Consider the following 10,000-nt stretch of genomic DNA (forward strand, 5'->3'; position numbering starts at 1 on the left):
TATAGGGAAGCGATACAGAAGAGAGGAAGAAAAAGAAAAAGAAAACGAAGTCAAAGAATATAGAAAAGAAGGTTTGTTTAATTAACGTGAAGAGGACTTAAGCCATTCTTGTCCTGAGTTTCCCTTTATTTTAATAAAATCGTCTGGCGCCAGCCATAAGGAAATGACTAAAGTACGACACAGGCTTGAACAAGGTCATCTTTAACCATTCATTCCCCGGGCACCGCTTGTTCTTGTTCTTGTAATTGTTCTTGTTCTTCGTGTTCTGCTGTTGCCCTTCCTGCTATTGTTATTGGTGGCCGCTGCTGTCGTTGGTTTGCATGTCGTTCTTCACTTTCTTCTTGTTCTTCTTCTTTTTTCTTCTTATGATTTTTCGTCTTCATTTTCTTCTTCTTCTTCTTCTTCTTCTTCTTCTTCTTCTTCTTCTTCTTCTTCTTCTTCTTCTTCTTCTTCTTCTTCTTCTTCTTCTTCTTCTTCTTCTTCTTCTTCTTCTTCTTCTTCTTCTTCTTCTTCTTCTTCTTCTTCTTCTTCTTCTTCTTCTTCTTCTTCTTCTTTGCGTTCTTCTTTGCGTTCTTCTTTGCGTTCTTCTTTGCGTTCTTCTTCTTCTTCTTCTTCTTCTTCTTCTTCTTCTTCTTCTTCTTCTTCTTCTTCTTCTTCTTCTTCTTCTTCTTCTTCTTCTTCTTCTTCTTCTTCTTCTTCCTCTTCTTCTTCTTCTTCTTCTTCGCGTTCTTCTTCTTCTTCGCGTTCTTCTTCTTCTTCGCGTTCTTCTTCTTCTTCTTCTTCTTCTTCTTCTTCTTCTTCTTCTTTTTCGCGTTCTTCTTCTTCTTCTTTTTCGCGTTCTTCTTCTTCTTCGCGTTCTTCTTCGCGTTCTTCTTCTTCTTCTTCTTCGCGTTCTTCTTCTTCTTCTTCTCCTCCTCTTCCTCCTCCTCCTCCTCCTCCTCCTTATCTTTATCCTTATCCTTGCTGGACTGCATGTGTAGGTTTATGGAACTAATCAAGGTCGGTTGTACAGTAATTATACATGTGTACATTTGTGCTACAAGGTACCCTGAAGTCTTGTTGGCGTGTCGGACGCTACACATCCCTTCTCAGTGGTTACATGATATAGATCGCATCACCCAACTCTATCGATCCTCGGCACTTAATATTGCATCAACCTAGGTTTAGCAAAGCACTTGGTGAGATGAAGCAATTGGTTGTAAGAGAAGATTAGGTAAGTTTATGAATAAGGGTGATAGGTGGTAATGGATATGGAATTGCCGAGTGTAGGCCTTATGGCCTCCTCTAGTCTCCTCCATTCTTACGTTCAATGAGAGCTCTTTCGACATAGGAACGTCCTGTTTGAATAGAATCGTACCACGTTTAATGAGCAATTAGTAAATTGTTCTAACGTTTAAAGGACTTAGTAAACGTATAGATAATTCCTATAGTTGAAGACAAAAAAATGAAAAAAATAAATAAACGTTGAAGGTAGAAATTAGTGATTGGAAGATACCAAAGATTTTAACGATGCCGGTAGCAATATAGAGTGTTTCAAGTACTTTCCTTTTACTAGAAGAAAACTTAACCAGAGAGAAAAGGAGAGAGCTTGAAGCACTGTATGTTGCTACCAACGAAAATACAAATCAAAGAACGGGTGACATTAAATGGACAAAAACCACCGCAGCTATAGGAACAGCAGCTAGGACATTACGCCACCGGAACAAAGACCCCTCAGTAACGACTAATAGGACAAAATCCCCAATATACAGAGATGACCCTGGGTGAGCTCTCCGAAGCTCATCACAGTGCCCCGTTTATATGTGTTTGCCTTGTTTTCTCCTCAATACCATATTTCTCTGAAGAAGCCTATTTGTGCGAAACTAGTCAGAAATAAACTCGGATTCTGATTTATGTCTTCCTCAACCACCTTCACCAACCTGTCATAATGCCTCAACATATATATATATATATATATATATATATATATATATATCTATATATATATATACAATCATAGATTTAGCCATATCGGAAGCTTAGAGTAGTATCGGAACTTGTATCGGAATTGTTAAAGACAGTTTTTATATCTTTTTTTATATTTCTTTTATCTAATCGCTTCCTCTTGTTGTTTGATTATTTATTGCTTTTATTTATTTGCTTCTTTTTATTCTATTAATTTAATTATTTTATTATCATTATTATTATATATGTTTTTATTCTTCGACCTCTTTTTTTCTTTTCCCATTTTCTTTTCACATTTTCTTTCTTTATCTCTCTTCCCCATCTTTCATTTTCTTTACTTTTTTCCTTTCCTTTTCCTTTTCCATTCCGTCGCAATTCTGTCTCTTTCCCCTGACTTCCCTCTTTATCTCCCCTCTCTTTTTGTATCCCCTCTTTTCCCCTCTTCCCTCTCCACCTCTCCACCTCGTCCATATTCCCTTCCACTCTGAAATCAACTTTGACGTTAAGGACAAGTAGCAAGCATTGAAATCAATGCGAAACGTTCAACGACAAGCAACGAACGTTGAAATCCATCTGAACGTTTAGACCCGGGCAGTGAACGTTCCATTTGTATTCTCGAATTCATCGCCTCCGCTCGACGGGAGCTGAGACCTCGTAGCCTCCGAAGGAATGTCGCCATTTGTCGCTCAGGGCTCTGACATGGGTCGCGACGTCATATTTGTTAACTAAATTCAGAATTATGTGTTTCCTGGTTTGGGAACAGTGGTCCTTTCGTGACAGCCAGGAAGAGGAGGAGGAGGGGGGAGGGAACGAGGAGGAGGAGGAAGAGGAGGAGGAGTTACATGGACAAAGGAACAACAACAGACCTATTGGTCCTTGCATGGCCATTCCGGTACTTAATATATTATTAATATCATTATTACCATTACCGTCACTCTTACAACCATTACCATCATTGCCATTATCATCACCATATATATATATATATATATATATATATATATATATGAACAAATATCATAAATCCACGTGATCCAATAAATTGCTGATAACCACAAAGGAAACCGGAAAAGACACTAGAATTGCCAAGCGCTTTCGTGATATTTCACATCTTCCCCTGAAGATGTGAAATATCACGAAAGCGCTTGGGAATTCTAGTTTATTTTCCGGTTTTCTTTGTGGTTATTTGCAATATATATATATATATATATATATATATATATATATAATCATATATATATATTTTTTTTTTTTTAGAAGGACGAATTGGACGGGGCCATGGGAAAGAACACAAGAAGAAAAGATCCTTCTCGACTTTCAAGAAGAAGACAGACTGAATTCCTAAGGTGTCCTAGGATCCCCCCTTCCCACTCCCTCCCCCCGGATGATTTAAATCCTCTGCCGACAGAAAGAATAAACACACAGGTCGAGTCGGGCGCTTCAAAGGTGATTAAATTAGTAAGTTACGTTTATTGCAAATTGATTGCTCTGGGACTCCTTGTGAAACAAATGACTTTGTATGCCATCGTTATTATTAGTGTGCATATATGCACACACGCCCACACACACACACACACACACACACACACACACACACACACACACACACACACACACACACACACACACACACACACACACACACACACACACACACACACAAACACACACACACACACACACACACACACACACACACACACACACACACACACACACACACACACACACACACACACACACACACACACACACACACACACACACACACACACACACACACACACACACACACACACACACACGGGGCGCAGTTGGTAGAGTTCCCAGCTGCCACTACGGCGCTTCGGGTTCGAATCCCGCCCAGGGCTGAAATAATTTCAATATCACTGCGCTGCATGTCGGTACTCCAACTCTTGTGGGCGGGGAGTTGGGTGTGTGTGTGTGCGTGTAAAGTCACAGCATTATCCATAGATCGGTCATATATGAGTTTTGAGCTCTTTTCCTTCCGAAAGGGAAATAGCCGTCGATCACGAGTCTAACACGTGATCCAAGACCATGGTGAATCACAAACGCACGCGCAAATACTCACACACATACGAACACGAACATAGTGCTGGACCTTCAGAGACTTTGTTCTGGTTAAAACCAGACGATTTTATTCAGCTGAGGATTCATGGGTCTTTATGGATGATATAGCTCTTCGAAATCCATGAGAAATATATTGGACAATGAATTTCACTGGTAAAGGATATATATGTCGACTGAAATTCTGTTGGTCTACAGTGAAGTCGAAGGGGCAAAATAATGATAAAATAGAATAAAATAAAGAATTAATAGATAAATAAGGGGAATGAATAAATTAAATAAGATAAATAGATGATATGAATTAGTTAAAATAAGATAGATTGAATAAATACAACTAATTAACAAAATAAATAAATGAAAATAAATCGGTGAAATAAAGATGAATAAATGAATAATTAGAACAAGAAAGGATAAATGAATAATGATTTTAATGTCTTCAGAGAAAGTATTTAATGGAAGATATGACGTCATCAAGGTTAACAACAATGGATTCTTTACCATTGCCCACTGGTGGCGTAATCGGTAGCATGCTGGTCTCGCATTTGCTTAGTAGTTGGTTCGAGTCTCGCACTTCTCTCCGATTCCCGTCAGCAACTGTTATCTTCCCCCTACAGTCCAAACGCATAGGGCAAAGTTGGCGGCTTCGGCCGCAGGTACGCGTTTCCTGGCGTACGCTCCTCAGTATTATTATTATTATCATTGTCATCATCATCATTATCATCATCGTTGTCGTCGTCATCATCATTATCATTATCCCCGCCACGTCGGCTGCGTGTCGTAAGAGGCGACTAATGCCGATCCCCGGGCGGGGCTCTTGTTTCCCCGCACAGGGCTTCCTCTTAGACTTCCTTTTCCACTCTTTCCTTCTCTTCCGCTTGCTGTCCCCTCCCTCCGACCTAACTTTCAACCGCCCCTCTCAGTAGCGGCGCTACACCCATCCTACGGTAATACGTCCCTGCCAATAGGTTTGTTGGTGGCAGGGTATCATGCCACCTCGAAGGGCGCCTGCATTGCAGCACGGTAAGCCAGTGCAGTAGGATTACGATCCAAGTCCTAGCCCAGGCGTGAGGCTCCGCCTGGTGCCGTCCTCCCTATCCTCACTACAACCTGGCCCTGGCAGCCAATCATGAAAAAATCTTGTAGTGGGGTGGCCGGCCCCCCAAATCCGGCTCCAGCTGACGCAGCTGGTAAGACAGCGTCGTCTACCCCGAATAAAAGACTCCTTGGCATCGAACATGCCCCAAGGCGCCTAAACTTTTTCGAGCTCATGAAGCTAGTTACCCCTTTTGGTACTATCGAACGTATTTCTCTTCGTGTTAAGTCAAATTATAACAACTTTTATGTGCGTTTCTTAGCTCCATCAGAATGCATTGCAGCCAGCGTTGCCCTCAATGGTAATAAAATCGCGGATTCGACCTTGAAATGTTCCATCCTAAAAATATCAAATATTGAAGAACAAGACGATGACTTCGTTCCTAATGATACATACCTTACTCCCGAGCTCCCTGAACGTCCCCATCCCTATGCTTTAGCCCCCGTGTATAACCTAGTGACTGTCGAGGAGGGCAGTAACGATGTCCTAGTATTTAATATGATCAACAAAATGATCGCCAACCCTCCACTCACTCCAGAAACCTTCACGCGCTTTGGTCGCAACACCTACCTAGTGAAGGTAAAACCCCACCAGGGATTTATGCTCCAGGGTACGTCCGGAGATTTTTATGGCAGCGGAATCCTCAAGATTTCTCCATATGATGACTATAAAGGCTCAAAGGGTAAGATTTTTAACTCTTCCCTTAGTAGCCTTCCAACCACTACCCTTCTTAACATGTGCCCCCAGAACGTCTTGGATGCCCACGTAGTATCCAAGTATAGCCCAGAAGAACAAAAGTTTGTCCCAACACCGCTGATAATATTAAAGTTCTCCAACTCAAATCCCCCAGACGTGATCGTGATTGTGCCCCACCGCTGTACGGTTAGGTCCTACGTTCAATCGCCAAGGACATGCACCCGCTGCCTGCGGTACGGTCACTCCTCCAAGATCTGTAGTTCTCCTGCCCTCTGCCGCAACTGCGCCAAACCATCCCACGTCACTGAGGGTGAATGCTGCGATCTTGCGCCAAACTGCGCTGCTTGTAATGGCACTCACCGCACATTCTCGAGGGAGTGTGAGGAACACTCCTGGCAAAGACTGGTCTCGGAAACTGCGTACAATAACCGAACCAGCTTTCGCGGTGCGGCAGCCATCCTACGGGGGGGTCAGCGCCCCACGTCTTACGCATCGGCAACGAAGGCTTCAGTAAAGGCTAACCCGTCGCTCCTTCCCTCATCATCACATCCGGATACCACATCATCCGCCGCGACCGTCCCCGCACAATCCTCTCAATCTTCACGCCAGTCGACCTCCCAACGTGTCATATCTCGCGTCACCGACAGTAATATCATACTTGATTCTCCCCCTCCACATCTGACAAATACACCCAATCTTGGCACTCTGGATCCAGTTAATCCTTCTTCTCGACCCGTAATGTCTTCTGATGGATCACCGAAGAAGCGCCCTGAAGCCAGTAAGTCACAATTGCCCCAGAACAACACTAAGCCTAGCAAGTCATCAAAATCTTCAACTAAGGTCTATAGATCGCCCACACCATCCTTTGAAAAAAAGCCCCCCACTTCGGGAACAATCGTACTCTCAGCCCCCATTGGCGCAATCTAGCGCAAACTCTTCATCAATGAGTGACTTCCCCCAGATGACATCCATTTCCACCCCGTCGTCTGTGCAGGATGGGGAGATTCCTGACACCGAAGACGTTATGATGAAGAGCCCAAGCAACTCCACAACTTCGCTCTTGGACCTTCCATCATTCCCGCAGTTACCTAAACATCCCCCTGCCCTTTCCGGCAAGAAGCTTCCCCAGAAACGACCCCTGCCCGACGGCGACTCGAACGACCGCCCATCCAAGACCGCGCCCTCCAACACCTCCCTTCAGCCTCCTCCCTCAGTGTCCCCCAAATCCAATAAAAAGCTTACACAGCCTCACCCTACCAAAACCACGCCAGATCCGTCGAGGAAACAACCGCCTCCTAATCCCGATCCATCTTCTAAATCACCAGAACAAAGACCGAAAGAAAGAGACCAGAGAGCCAAGACCTTACCTCAAAAAACTCCTATGGGACGCGAATCTCGTAAACCCCATGATGGCCAACTTAAGCCGTCCCCCATCGGGGGGCGGCACTCTAATTAATTCTTCAAATTCTCACCACCCACGACACTCCTTCAAAGATAACCCACGAATTTTTATTCTCTCTTCCCCGGATTCCCCCTTCTTGCGAGAGGTGTGGCTCTCCCTTTTCCGTTCGTCATTTCCTGCTCGAGTGCAGATACTACGAGCCTTGGCGGCGGAAGTGGGGCCTCCCTCCTGACCTCCGTAAGATGCTTGGTGCTACACCCATGATACAACCCCTTGTAGGATTTTTAAAAGACGTTAATTTATTCTATTATATTTAATCTTAACTGTGTCATACCTATGTATTGGTAATCTTACTTCTATTGTAGTTCGCTACTTAATGTCTAGGCTTCGTATATATTTCGTAATTATTTTAATAATTAGTCAGACAATAACGTTGTAGTTTTTTAATTTTTAGAATCTAATACTTTAACCTCGTTATCTATTTTATCCCATGGCACGAATGGTCTAACGACCCTGTGCCGGGCTTTTGCCCACTCTAATTAATCAATCAATCAATCATTATCATTATCATCATCGTCATCATTATTTTCATCATCATCATCATCATCATCATCATCATCATCATCATCGTGATCGTCATCATCATTTTCTTTCTTCTTCACCATTGCCCCCAACAATCGCATCAAACAATCAGGCTAAGGAATATGCTATATATTCTCCATCCGACATTCGGGATAATGGATTGATAACTACAATGGTATCCACTTAAGTACACTTATCAATTCTGAAGTAAGCACAAGTAACCAATACAGTAGAAAGCCCTGAATCTGGGAAAGTCCATTTGGCAGTAGCTTATTTGGCGAACTGAAACGCCAGCCAATATATTGAAGGTCTTGGCGAAATGCATACACCACCATAATGGGAAAAATACGAAAAATGCAAAGCCCAACGAGTTTTTGAAAATAATGGATTGTTGAGCAACTTTATCGAAGAAATGTTCAGATGAAATCTGTTCTGAAACGTTGCAGGATTTGGTGTCGGAGGGCCTACGCCCATCGCAATCAGAGGCAGTAATTGTATATAAATAATAAGCGTTGGCTTCCGTAGGACTGGAAAGCTACTACGCAAGCGTAGAAGTTGTAGGGTTAAGCCAGTATTTATACGGAGGTGTCAGATAAAGGAAATATTTTGTAAGGAATTGCGAACTATATCTTTCCGATTCTAACGAAGAAGTTATATACAGAGGTCTCGTATACATAAAAGATAGATAGACCTCATATCGGACATTGTAGCATGGAGTATCTCCTTTCCGTAACATCTAGAAATATAACCTAATATTCTAAATTTCATAAGATTCTCCCACACATAATCCTAGATTCTCAGTAGGCATTTGTTTCTTTTTATGTGATATAATTTGTCCGTCAACGGACACGTGCGGGAAGCCAGTGCAGCGCTCAGTGGGAAGCCCAGGAATTGCTCTGAGTGAGCTGAAATGGTGGAGGAGCTAGAATTACATCAAGGGTCTTAAATCATGGACACGGCTTCACGTTATATATATATAAAAAGATATATATATATATATATATATATATATGTAATATATATATAATATGTAATATATATATATATATGTATATATATATGTAATATATATATATATATGAATATATATATATATATATACATATATATATATATATGCATATATATATATATATATATATACATATATATATATGCGAAAAAATCACAAAAACATGTGAATCACAAAATGTGTAATAAAAAAACTTGGAAAATAAAATGAAAGGTGAGCGAACGTTTTCGTCTATGTAAGACATTTTCAAAGGTACCTTTGAAAATGTCTTAAATATATATATATATAATATATATAGATTATATACATATATATATATATATATACATATATATATATATATATATACCTTTTGGGCAAAGTCTTTCTCTTAAACAATTACTGTTGAATGCTAAATCACAAGTGGCATAAATGATTTTTAGAGACGACCATGTGAAATGGTTGAAACAGCTGTCGGTATAAAATGGAAAACCAATCTGACGACTTTCGTACTTTCCTCCAGAGTTTGAACCATGAAGAGAGAATGATACTTAGAAAGTTAGAGAAATGTTCTCTAAAAATCATTGATGCCACTTGTGCTTTAGCATTCAACAGTAAATATATATATATGTATATATATATATATATATATATATATATATATGTGTGTGTGTGTGTGTGTGTGTGTGTGTGTGTTTATGTATGTATATTCGGTGCTACTATAGCGTGAGGTCTACCGCCATATGTCGCCTACCCAGGTGTAGTGTGAGGTCTACCGCGTGACCCGCGTTCCTCTGAGACGCTCCCCGCACCTGTCCATTAAACATGTGTCCTGCCCAAATACATAAAAAATGTAACCTGTCCACGTGACCTAACCTAACCTATTTGTGTCATTCTTAGATGTACGAAGTGTGTATCGCTAGAATAAATGTAAGGAAACATATGATAACATGTATATTTATACATTTCTTCCTTTAATATGAATGTAATCAGAAATCCAATTATCTAAGTCATTCCTAGGATATGTGCAAAATATGTGTTTATCGCTAAAATAAATGTATGGAAATGGTAGACCTTACGCTATAGTGCTAACGGGAGGTAGATCTTACGCTATAGTGTGGTAGACCTCACGCCATAGCAGCACCCTGTATTCTTAGCTTGTTTTATTTGTTTCTGTGGGTGTTTGCTAATTACTTTTCTGCAT

Source organism: Oratosquilla oratoria, chromosome 22, assembly GCF_046742065.1.
Source record: "Oratosquilla oratoria isolate Oo_2021 chromosome 22, ASM4674206v1, whole genome shotgun sequence".
Classification (NCBI taxonomy): Eukaryota; Metazoa; Arthropoda; class Malacostraca; order Stomatopoda; family Squillidae; genus Oratosquilla; species Oratosquilla oratoria.